Raw genomic sequence first — 13201 nt, forward strand, 5'->3', positions numbered from 1 at the left:
GCGGAAAGCAGTGAATACAGATTCAATCAGTGGGTTAATGTCCATTACAGGGATGCCAGATTCCACAGCCCAGGACCAGCATCCCCATACACCGAGAACAAGCTCAGGAAAACCCGGGGGAGTTAATATCCCAGTCACTGAGCATTCCAGCAACATTGAACAAGTTCCTTAACTGAATGAACCTTTCAAAATACAGAAGTGAGGACGAGGTCAAAAAGGTCTGAACAGTTGAGGTGACTGAGCGGTTTCAGCTTCTCTGTTCAGGTTGCAGCTTTCACTGGAGGCATGTGTTCAAATCCCACTTCTGACAACTTGATTTTCAGTTACTTTGCAGAGCTTCCTTGAAGGTTTGAGGTGGAGTAAATGCTGAGGAACTGTTTCTAACTGCTGAAAGGTCAATAACCGAAGGTTATAGATTTAAGGTGACTCACAAAACCAGAAGGAACTTGCGGAAAAATCGATTTCTGCAACATGTGGTTAGGATTTCAGTTATGTGGATAGATTGGAGAAGCTGGGGTTGTTCTCTTTTGAGAGGAGATTTGATAGAGGTGTTTACAATCATGAGGGGTCGTGACAGACCCGATAGAAATTGTTGGTAGAAGGATTGAGACTCAGGTAAAAGCTGTGGCTCAGTTGGTCACACTCACCTCGAAATCACAAGCTTCTGGGTTCAGATTTCACAGCTGACACTCCAGTGCAGCACTGACGGTGTTGAAGGTGCTGCCTTTCAGGTGTGATGTTAAACCAAGACCTGGTCTGCATGTTTGGGTGAATGTAAAAGATCCCATGCTGCAATGTCAAACAAGTGAAGAGCAATTTTCCCTGGTGTTGTGATCAATATTTGCCCCTCAATCAGATCAGTTGGTCATTATCACATTGCTGTTTGTGGGTATTAGCTGCTGCATTTCTGACATTACAACAGTGATTACACTTCAAAAGTATTTCTTTGTCTACAAAGTGCTTTGATATGTCCAGTGGTCTTGAAAGGTGCTATATAAATGCAAGTCTTTTCTTTCTTTATCACAACACATTGCTGTGTAAACAATGGTTCTTCATGTCACCTCTGGTTCTTCTGCCAATCACCTGATATCTGTGTCCTCTGCTGACTGACCCTTTTACCACTGGAAACAGTTTCTCCTGATTTAAACTATTGAAGAACTTCATGACTTTGAACAAATGTGTCAAGTCTTTTCTGAATTTTCTCTGCTGCAAGGAGAACAAACCCAGCTTCTCCAATCTCTCCACATAACTGAAATCCCTCACCCTGCTACCATTGTGGTAAATCTCTTTTTTATTCTTTCATGGGATGTGGGCACTGCTGACACAATGTGATTCCTGTCAATGGAGCGGCCCGCTGACATCATCGGACTGTGCCAAGCTGTGCATAGGCACAGCTACATCTTGCCAGGATTAAGTGGCACATGTGGAGGATGATGTCATTGCGCAGCGCCAACATCATCGCATATCCGCGCTTGGTCCATCTTCGCACATGTGCGCTAAAGCGTCATCAGGTATCCAGCCCCTCACTCAGCTGGAGGAAGCGGCTGAATAGGAGACTTTGAGGCTGGAGCTCTCCCCCGTCGGCAACTCGCTCCAGGCCTCGATGCTTCCTGCCCTCAGCCGCTCGCTGTACACCTCGATGCTCCCCTGGACAATTGTTCCCCACTCGCGTCATCCAGCTCTATGGCCACTTGCTCTCTGCCCCCCAACCCCCGCTCCAGCCGCCAGCTCTAGGCCATGCCACTTCCTTCCTCTAGGCCACTCACTACTCACTTCTACGACACACTTTACAGCCCACCTTGCTTCTTCGGGCGGCGCGTGGAGACTGGACAAACGTGGGAGCAAGTTGCCGAGAGAAGGGAAGCAGCGCAGCCTCGAGCCAGTGGCTGGAGGGGAGGGGGGGTGGGGAGTGAGCGAACGACTGGAGAATGGGGTGACATGATCGGGAGACAATCGGCCAGGGAAGTAGGGGGGAGGAACAGCGAGGTCTGGAGCGAGCGACTATGGAGGGTGGAAGCGGCCGGTGCAAAGCAGGGGGAGAAAGCGAGTTGTGCCACCTAGTGGTTGCGTTGTCAGCAAACGCAGCCTTTATTGTCCATCCTTAATTGCCCTTGAGAAGGTGATGGTGAGCTGCCTTTTTGGAGCTGCTGCAGTCCATGTGTTGTACGTAAACCCACAGTGCTGTTAGGAAGGGAGTTCCAAGATTTTGATCCAGTGACAGTGAAGGAATGGTGATATCGTTCCCAGTCAGGACAGTGTGTAACTTGGAGGGGAGCTTGCAGATGGTGGTGTTCCCATTCATCCAATGTCCTTCTAGGTGGTCGAGGTTGGGGGTTTGGAAGGTGCTGTCGAAGGAGGCTTGGTGAGTTGCTGCAGTGCATCTTGTAGATGGTACACACTGCTGCCACTGTTCACTGGTGGTGCAGGAAGTGAATATTTAAAGTAGTGGATGGAGTGCTGATCAAGTGATCTGCTTTGTCCTGGATGGTGTTGAGTTTCTTTGGTGTTGTTGGAGCTCCACTCATCCAGGCAAGTGGGGAGTATTACATCACACTCCTGACTTGTGCCTTGTAGATGGTGGACAGGAGGTGAGTTACTTGCAGCAGAATTCCCAGCTTCTGACCTGCTCTTGTAGCTACGGTATTTATATGACTGATCCTATTCAGTTTCTGCTCATTGGAAACCCCCCGGATGTTGATTGTGAAGGATTCAGCAATGGTAATGTCATTGACTGTCAAGGGGAGATGGTTAGATTCACTCTTGTTGGAAATGGTCATTGCCTGGCATTTTTGAGGCGTGCATGTTACTTGCCACTTATCAGTCCAAGCCCAATCTTGCCCAGGTCTCTCTACATGTGGACACGGACTGCTTCAGTATCTGAGGAGTTACTAATGCACCTGAACATTTTGCAATCATCAGTGAACATTTCCACTTCTGACCTTATGATGGAAGGAAGTTTATTGATTCTAGACAGATACATGAATGGGCAGGAAGAAAAGAGATACAGACGCTTAGAAAATAGGCGACATGTTTAGATAGAGGATCTGAATCGGCGCAGGCTTGGAGGGCCGAAGGTCCTGTTCCTGTGCTGTAATTTTCTTTGTTCTTTGTTTGTTCTTTGATGAAGCAACTGAAGACGGTTGGGGCCGAGGACACTACCCTGAGGAACTCCTGAGCGATGTCTGGTACTGAGATGATTGGCCACCAACAACCAGCACCATATTCCTTTGCGCAAGGTATGACTCCAACCAGTGGAGATTTTTCTCCTTGATTGCCATTGACTTCAATTTTGCAAGGGCTCCTTGATGCCCTTGGCAAGAGCAGTCACTGTCACCTCACCTCACCTCCTGAATTCAGCTCTTCTGTCCATATTTGGGCCAAGGCCATAATGAGGTCAGGAACTAAGTGGCCCTGGCGGAACCCAAAATGAGCATTGGTGAGTAGGTTATGGCTGTGTAAGTGCTGCTTGACAGCACTGTCAACGACACCTTCCATCACTTTACTGATGATCAAGAGGAGGCTGATCGGGCAGGAATTGACCGGGTTGGATTTGTCCTGCCTTTTGTATACAGAACATACCTGGGCAATTTTCCACATTGCTGGGTAGATGCCAGTGTTGTAGCTTGGCGGGCGGTGTGGCTAGTTCTGGAGCACAAGTCTTCAGCACTGCAGCCAGGATGTTGTCAGTATCCAGAGCCTTCAGCCATTTCTTGGTATCATGTGGAGTGAAGTGGATTTAGCTGAAGATTGGCACCTGTGATGCTGGGGACCTCAGGAGAAGGCCGAGATTGATCATCTACTTGGCACTTCTGGCTGAAGATGGTTGCAAATGATTCAACCTTGTATTTTGCACAGATATACTGGTCTCCCTTATCATTAAGGATGGGGATATTTGTGGAGCCTCGTCCTCCTGTTAATTGTTTAATTATCCACCACCATTCAGGACTGGATGTGGCAGGACTGCAGAGCTTTGATCTGATCTGTTGGTTGTGAGATCACTCAGCTCAGTCTATTGCATGCTGCTTCCGCTATATGACATGCAAGTAATCCTGTGTTGTCGCTTCACTCATTTTTAGGTCTGCTTGGTGCTGTTCCTGACATGCCCTCCTGCACACTTCATTGAACCACTATTGCTCCCTTGGCTTGATGGTAATGGTAGAGTGAGGGATATGCCAGGCCATGAGGTAACATATTGTGTTTAAATACAATTCTGCTGCTGCTGATGACCCACAGTGCCTCATGGATGCCCAGTTTTGAGCTGCCAGATCTGTTCATTTCTTCCCTCAGATATAATTGAAAAAAAAATTCTGAAGAAATGCATGAACTAAATAAAAAGGAGAGAGAAATAAATACTGACAAAATGGATGGCAGAATTTGGAAGGTAAAAAGATTTCAGTTTTATTATTGATGAGTGAGAGGAATATATCACACTTTGGGGCTTCTGGAAGTGGATTTACTGATAATCTGGGGAATTGATAGGAAACTGCTTCATAGTTGGTGGAACAAATTCCCGCCCTTGGGGTGGAGCCAACAGCTGCATCCGTCCAATAACAGACAGAGTAGAAGTACTGTATCAGGCCTTGTTAACTCAGTTGGTAGAGCATGGGACTTTTAATCTCAGGGTCTTGGATTTGAGACCCTTCTTGTGTGCTTGTTCTTCCCTTTTTCAGTCTTCATCAGCAGAGAGTTCAAGGAGTGTTTGAAATTAAATTCAACAACATCACCAGATTTCAACTACTCCCATCGCGCCCCCTCCCAGTGTAGTTGACAGGACTCTCAACCTCTGCCTTCCCCCTTCCCCTCCCTCCCAGATCTGCGACAGGGTTCCCCTTGTCCTCACTTTCCACCCCACCTGCCTCCACATCTAAAGGATCATCCTCCACCATTTCCGCCACCTCCAGCGTGATGCCACCACCAAACGCATCCTCCCCTCCCCTGTCAGCATTCCGAAGGGATTGTTCCCTCCGCGACACCCTGGTCCACTCCTCCATTACCCCCAATACCTCGTCCCCTTCCCAAGGCACATTCCCATGCAATCGCAGGAGATATAATACCTGCCCTTTTCCCTCCTCTCTGCTCATTATCTAAAGCCCCAAACACTCCTTTCAGGTGAAGCAGCGATTTAGTTGTACTTCTTTCAATTATGTATACTGTATTCACTGCTCACAATGCGGTCTCCTCTAAACTGGGGAGACCAAACGCAGATTCGATGGAACACCTCTGCTCAGGCCGAAATCTTGATCCTGAGCTTCGGGTTGCTTGCCATTTCAACACTCTCCCCTGCTCTCATGTCAACATTTCTGTCATTGGCCTGTTCCAGTGTTCCAGTGAAAATCAACGCAAGCTCGAGGAGCAGCACCTGACCTTTTGATTCGGCACTCTACAGCCTTGTGGACTGAACATTGTGTTCAATAACATCAGAGCATGACTGGTGTCAGACAACCACAAGCATTAACACACTCTTTGCCTTTGTCCCAGGACAGCTTTGTTATTTAATCTCTCCTGCCCTCTGCCCTATCAAACACCTTCCCCTTTGTTCTCTCCCACATGCCCCTCCCCGTCACTTGTTTAAAACCTAATTCTTTTCTAACCTGTGTCAGTTCTGATGAAAGGTCACAGACCAGAAACGTTAACTCTGTTTCTCTCACCACAGATGCTGCCAGAGCTATTGAGTATTTCCAGCACTTTTTGTTTTTATTTCAGATTTCCAGCATCTGCAGTATTTTGCTTTTATTGTGTCAGAAAGTCTTTCCTTGATTCAGGACTCTTACCTCTCTCCAGAATCTCTCTGCTAAAGATTGAACTTTATCTCATTTCACTCACAGCTCAGGGTCAGTGTGGCACAGTGGGACTTCTGGCTGTGTCCCACTTCACAATCCCTCAGTACTGAGAAAACAATGGGGAATATTACTCACATGTTGTGTTCTGTAACTTTTTACAAACACTTTAATGTATATATTGTCTTCCAAAGCAGTGACAGAATGGTGGCTTCAGTGTGTTGTTGAAATAGCTTTGTTGAGTTCGTGCTGTACTAACAGTTAAACAGTTCTTGGTTCAATCCCAGGTTTTGGCACTTTCAACCTCTCCTGTGTCTTTTTCTTTGGCTCCAATTGTCAAGCTGCATGATTTACTCTGAAATTAGCACCAGAGAACCAAGGCACCAGCGAGCATGAGGAGCTGAAATTAGCACAGATCAAATCCACTTAATATTTCTGACTGAAGATGGTTGCAAATGCTTCAGCTTCATCTTTTGCACTGACGTGCTCAGCACCACCATCATTGAGGATGTGAATGTTTTTGGAGCCTCCTCATCTTGTTAGTTATTTAATTATCCACCACCATTCACGACTGGATGTGGCAGGACTGTGGAGCTGTGATCTGATCCTGAGGGAGATATCCGTGTGTGGAGTGGCGGGATGTATGGAGGGTGATCCTGAAGAGGGTGTCCGAGCCTGGAGTGGAAGCTTTCCGTGGAGGTACAGGAGTAGGTCATTCAGCCCCAGTGTTTTATAAAGGTTTAGCATAACTTATTTGCTTTTACTCTATGCCTCTATTAATAAAGCCAAGTGTCCTGTTTGCTCTTAGCAACCTTTTCAAACCTTGATCAAAAAAGATTGGTGTACATTGTCTCATTCTTCCTCCCAAACTGTATCACTTCACAATTCTCTGTGTAAAATTTTATCTGTTGTGTGAAAGCCCATTTTACCAGTGTGTTTAAGTTCCTCTGAAGTGTGTTACTGTCACTGGCATCGGATGAAATTCACGAGCATTCTTTGATGCTATCTCCGTGGAAAGAGCAATCTTGCACACTAGCTCAAATTGGGATTTTGTGTGTTTAGTATCTTTCCTCATCCACCAATATAAGCACAAATCTGTCTCATAATGTACGGTCTAAGAATGTGCCAATGTTGCAATGTGGTGATAAATTCTTCAGTGTCACAATGTACTCACCAACTGTTTCACTACTTTTCTGATTTCTGGATCCATGTTTGTAGCTTTCCGCGATCTCTAGTGGCTTAGGGTTGAGCCTCACTTCAACGAAGAAACGGAAAATTATGATTTAAAGATTACACTGTCAATCATTCACATCTCTGTCTTCTCCTGAACTTCGAGTTCAAATTTGTTTGTGAAGTTTATTCACATGTTAAGACAGCACAGTCTTTGTCTTTGTGAAGGAAGTGATTTGGGAATGGCTGGTTGAAACTGTCCCTTCTTGCACAGAAATTCAGTGCAAATACTTGATCACTCACAATTTCCTTGAGAGAAATTTGTTCACAATCGCATTCGACACAGAAACTGCCTCAGCATTAATCTCACTGAAGCAGAATGTGACCGTGTTGTTTGTTTCAGAATGTTGTTGCCGTTATTTGTCGCTTTTAACCAAGACTGGGAGACAGGGCAAGGTTGATCCGAGGTTGGAATATATTATCATTCAGGAGCAAGAAAAATCAAAAGGAACAAAATAAGAAAACCCAGTCTCCGGATTTGAGAATCTGTAGATCCGCTTTGGGAAAGTGAATCAGAGCAGAATGAAGGGTGAACTGTCCAGAAGAGATGAAGACACAGCTCAGTCAACACGTTCCCCTGGTTTATGATGCTGGAACATTTCTCACACAGAAATGATTCAACCCAATGACAAACATTCTTCCAAATGATAATTTATGCTACTGATTTAAGGACTGTCTCATGTGGTTACCGAGTGACGACGAGAAGACATTAAACTTTGTTCTATTCAATCTAGCTGTGATGAAGTTTGAATTTTTCTACCTTTTCTAAACAGTATTTGAAGGGTCTCGGTAACAATGTTCAATGTTGATGAGAGTGGGGTCTGGGTGAGAAGCTGCTGAGTGTGACAGGGTCAGGACTGGATGCAGGAAGTTCTCTGACAGTCTCCCTCTATCTCTCTAATGGGTTTGAGTTGATTTACGACTGGTAGCTTTTATTTTACTTTTCTTATTTAGAGATATAGCCCCTTCGGCCCACCGAGTCTGTGCCAGCCAGCAACCACCCATTTATACTAATCCTACATTAATCCCATATTCTCTACCACATCCCCACCATTCTCCTACCACGTACCTACAATAGGGACAATTTACAATGGCCAATTTACCTATCAACCTGCAAGTCTTTTGGAGGTGGGAGGAAACCAGAGCACCCGGCGGAAACCCACACAGACACAGGGAGAACTTGCAAACTCCACACAGGCAGTGCCCAGAACTGAATCCTGGTCGCTGGAGCTGTGAGGCTGCGGTGCTAACCATTGCGCCACTGTGCTGCTGTTGGTGTTTTGATAAATGAAGGAAGTTCCCTCCACCCATTTTTTTGGACAGACAGTGTGGTATAAGGATGTAAAGGGTTAATGCTGAAGATAGTGGGATCAACCCCTCCCACTGTCAGAGTGATGATGGAACAGTCACATGAGATGAAGTTTGGGAGAAGAGAGAGCAGCACCAAGGATGCTAGCTTCGCAGGCTTGATGAGTGTGCATAGAGTATTGTGCAAATTAGAAAAGAGTTCTTAGTTCTTTCAGCAGGAACTGTGTCCAGAAAATATCGAGAAACTCACAATTTTATTATTCAGAAGTCGGAACACAGATATTAATTCCAAGTGTCAGTTCTGGGACCAATTAACAAAAAAAGTAGAGAATAATATTGCTCACTGATTGAAATCCCCCAGTGAGGAGACAGTTAAACAGGTGATCTTTTGGGGCATCCTTCGATCCAAGGTTTCAGCAACATTTAATCTCCCTTTTTGGTGAAATTCTCTGTTATTTGCAACTTTTTTATCAGCTTTGATGGGCGAGTGAAAAAACTGAAAAGATTGAACAGTTCCATCCTTTCTTTTCTTCCTTCTTCTCTTCTTTCCATCAGTTTCTCTTTTCTGTCCCAGATCAATATAATGATGAGAATCCCAATTTAATCTGTTGTTTCTGGTGTTTTATCCATTCCAATCAAAATTTCAACATTCCAATCAAATCTATTTGTTATTCCACAGTGTCTCTCCATGTGTTTTATTCTGTTGTATTCTCTCACAGTCTGTTTGATCATCAATGTTACATCTCACTCTCTGTTCTGGTGAAGATCAGAAGCAGTGATATCTGTTTACACCACCCGACAAGTCGGCCTGATGCTGTGCCTCGCTGATCATGTGGGGTTAAAGCAATTCTTCCAGTCAGTTAGTTCAGTTTTCATTTCATGAGAAATTCGGTCATCATGACTTCATCAGTGACCTAATGGTTCAGGTGTCTGAGTGATGTTAATCATGATGTGATGAAATGATTGTATGTTCCAGTCTTTCCGTGGTGGGTTTTCACACTGAGTAGAAACGTGTTGGACATGGTCTGGAAATGTTTCACACTGCTCCATTCCCAACTTCATTTACTGACAGAAGATATATTTCCATCATTCCACAGCTGGCTGCACAGCCAGAAGCTGTGCTGAAGGTGACAGCTGCGTTTCTGCAACTGACAAGGTGGCCGAGAGGTTAAGGCGATGGACTGCTAATCCATTGTGCTTTGCGCACGTGGGTTCGAATCCCATCCTTGTTGCTAGATTATGAGCTGTTTAGTGTATTATTTATGTTGGGTGAGCTTATGTGTCAAGTCAGCCTCGAAACCTGTTCTTGTCAATGTCCAGACAGTGATTCCAGAATTTGTTATACTTTATTAAAATTGAGACAGACAATTGGAATTCTTCACCCAAACTGCACTGGAATGAAGATCAAATAGGGATCACGAAACGGAGCAGGATTTTTCCTCCCCTCCTTCCTTCCATCATTACTTTCTCTGGATTTGCACCAAGTGAAAGACAAATGGGAAAAGCAAATGGCGAGGGAGCAGATGCAGAAAATTATCCTTTGGCAAGAAATTTATTTTCAAATCTTCTTGATAGATTAAGTGAGTGAGCAATGCTTTGGCAGATGGAGTTTAAAATGAGGGGTCATCGACTACCGACGATAGATCAGAGTGTTTTTTTGGAAGAGGTGAGATGTTAGAAACGGCGGAGGAGCAGAGACCCGAATACTGAATTAATAAAAGCTCGTGGACTGGTAGAAAATAAGGTGAAAAGTGAACAGAATATGAAGATTGGAACTCATGTTGCAGTGATATAAAGCTCTGTGCTCCTGAAGTAAATGTCCAAGCCCAGATTGTGGGGAATCTGTGGAGAGTGATTTGGTTTTTATTCATTCTTGGGTGTGAGTATCGCTGATAAGGCGAGCATTTATTACCCATTCCTATTGCCGTTGAGAAGGTGGTGGAGAGCTGCCTTCTTGAACTGATGCAGTCCATATGGTGCAGGAACACCCACACTGCCGTTGGGGAGGGAGTTCCAGGATTGTAACCCAACAACAGTGAATAAATGCCGATATCGTTCCAAGTCAGGATGGTGAGTGACTTGGAGGGGAACCTGCAGGTAGTGAGTTCCCATGCATCTGCTGCCCTTGTCCTTCGAGGTGGTAGTGGTCACGAGTTTGGAAGGTGCTGTTGAAGGATACTTGGCGAGTTGCTGCAGTGCATATGGAGATGGTACACACTGCAGCCACTGTTTACTGCTTGTGGAGGGATTGAATGTTTAAGGTGGCGGGTTAGGTGCCGATCATGTGCGCTGCTTTGTCCTGGATGGTGTTGAGCTTCTTGAATGTTGTTGAGTGGGATGTATTCCATCACACTCCTGACTTGTGCCTTGTAGATGGTGGACAGGATTTGGGGTGTCAGGAGGTGAGATATTTGCTGCAGAATTCGTAATCTCTAACCTGCGCTTATAGCCACAGCATAGATGTGACTGGTCCAGTTAAGTTTCTGGTCAAGATATTGATGGTGGGGGATTTAACGATGATAATGCTTCTGAATATCAAAAGGTAGATTTTTTTTCTCTCTCATTGGAGATGTTCACTGCTTGGCACTTGTGTGGCCAGAAGGTTGCTTGCCACTTATCAGCTCAAGCCTGAATGTTGCTCAGGTCTTGCTGCTTGCAGGCACAGACTGCTTCAGTATCTGAAGAGTTGTGAGTCATCATCTCACATTCCCACTTCTGACTTATGTTGAAGAGAAAGTCGTCAATGAAACAGCTGGGATGTTTGGGTCTAGGACACTACCCTGAAAAACCCCTGAGGCAATGTCCTGGGCTGAGATGATTGGCCTCCACGAACCACAACCATCTTGTTTTGTGCGAGGTACGACTCCAGCAAGTGGAGAGTTTTCCCCCTGATTCCCAGTGACTTCAATTTTGCTAGGGATCCTTGATGCCACACTCACTCAAGGGTGGTTCAAGAAGGCAGCCCACCCCACCACCTTCTCAAGGGCAATTAAGGATGGGCAGTAAATGCTGGCCTGGCCAGCAACGCCCACATCGCATGAATGAATGAATAAAAAAGTGAAGTATCACTTGTGTCATTGTTTTGGTAGAAAATATAACCCTGGTGGAATTGCCCCTCCCAATCACACCTCACTTCATAGAACATAGAAAATGGAGAAAATTTATGGCACAGAATGAGACCATTTAGCAATCGTGTCTGTGCCAGCTGAAAAAGAGCGATCCAGCCCAATCCCACTTTCCAGGTCTTGGGAATGGGATCTGAACAGATCTCAGAGCTCACATTATGTGAATGTTCTGTTGAAGTATTGGTGAGCTGATATACCAGGGGAGATTCACACTGTTAGACACAGTGTGAAATACATTCAAGTATTTATAAAACATTGTAACATGTGAGTAATATTCCCCATTGCTTTCTCAGCACTGATGGATTGTGAAGTGGGAGACAGCCAGAAGTCCCAGTGATCCACACTGACCCTCAAATGAGAATGAAATGAGATAACATTCAATCTTCAGCAGCGAGTTGCTGCAGAGAGGTAAGAGTCCTGAATCAAGGAGAGACTTTCTCATACTGCTGTTGAATCTCATTTCAAACACTCCTTGAACTCTCTGCCGAGGAATTCAGAGCTGGAGAATGCCTGTAAAATCAGCCTAAAAAGGAAATAAAAAACACCCACCGTGGGGCTCAAACTCAAAAACTTGAGATTCAGAGTTTCATGCTTTCATCGACTGAGCTCACTGGGCCTGAGACAGTGTCCCCGTCCTGTCTGTTATTGGACAGTGCAGCTGTTGGCTCCATCCCAGGGGCTGAATTTGTTCTGTAAACCATGAACCAGCTTCCTCTGAAATCCCAGGTTTATCAATAAATCCTCTTACAAAATCCCCAAAGTGTGATATATTCCTCTCACTCATCCAGAATAAAAGTTACATCTTTTGCTCTTTTTACCTTCCAAACATTGACTTCTATTTTGCTCAGCATTTATTTCTCTCTCCTTTTTATGTTCTGCATTTCCTAATAAACATTTCATTTCAATTATTTATGAGGGATGAAATGAACAGAAGAGCTTTTCTGCAATGGCACCAGGGGTGTGGGACAGAGCGAGTGGTTCAGATCTGGATTACACTGCCTGAGAGTGCTGGAGGCAGATTCAATCGTGGTTTTCAAAAGGGAATTGGATAAACACCTGAATAGAGAAAATTTGCAGGGTTACAATGAAAGGGCAGAGGAGTGGAATTAGCTGATTTGCTCTTGCAAAGAGCTGTCATGGACATGATGGACTGAATGGTCTCCTTCTGTACTGTAACCATTTGATTCCTTGATTCTAACTCTGTCAAAGTTGTTCTGAACTTGCTCTGCTCCAAGGAGAACAACCCCAGCTTTTCCAGTGTCTGCACATAACTGAAGTTATGAGGAACCATGGGGAACCCACTGTAAACCATCCTCCAGACAGAAATACAACTGTTCACCACCACACTGTGACCCAGCTGTTCACAATATATATCAATGATTCGGAAGTGGGGACCAAATGTACTATTTCCAAGTTCGCAGATGACACAAAACTAGGTGGGAATGTGTGTTGTGAGGAAGATGCAAAGCGGCTTCAAGGGGATTTGGACAGACTTAGTGAGTGGACAAGAAAGTGGCACATGGAATATAATGTGCAAAGATGTGAGGTTGTCCACTTTGGTAGGAGAAACAGATGTGCAGATCATTTCTTAAATGGTAAGAGATTAGAAAGTGTAGATGGACAAAGGGGCCTGGGTGTCCTTGTCAGTAAGTGACTGAAAGCTAACATGCAGGTGCAGCAAGCAATTAGGAAGGCGAATGACATGTTAGACTCGATCACAAGAGGATTTGAGTACAGGAGTAGTGAAGTCTTGCTTCAATT

General features: G+C 44.9%; 1 non-coding gene across 1 annotated transcript; it reads left to right on the forward strand.

Annotated features, from left to right (window-relative positions):
- The first annotated feature begins 9465 nt into the window (after positions 1-9465).
- On the forward strand, positions 9466-9547 carry trnas-gcu (transfer RNA serine (anticodon GCU)). Its single transcript has one exon. It is a non-coding gene; the product is annotated as a tRNA-Ser (tRNA).
- Positions 9548-13201: the final 3654 nt, after the last annotated feature.

Source organism: Heterodontus francisci, unplaced genomic scaffold, assembly GCF_036365525.1.
Source record: "Heterodontus francisci isolate sHetFra1 unplaced genomic scaffold, sHetFra1.hap1 HAP1_SCAFFOLD_148, whole genome shotgun sequence".
Classification (NCBI taxonomy): Eukaryota; Metazoa; Chordata; class Chondrichthyes; order Heterodontiformes; family Heterodontidae; genus Heterodontus; species Heterodontus francisci.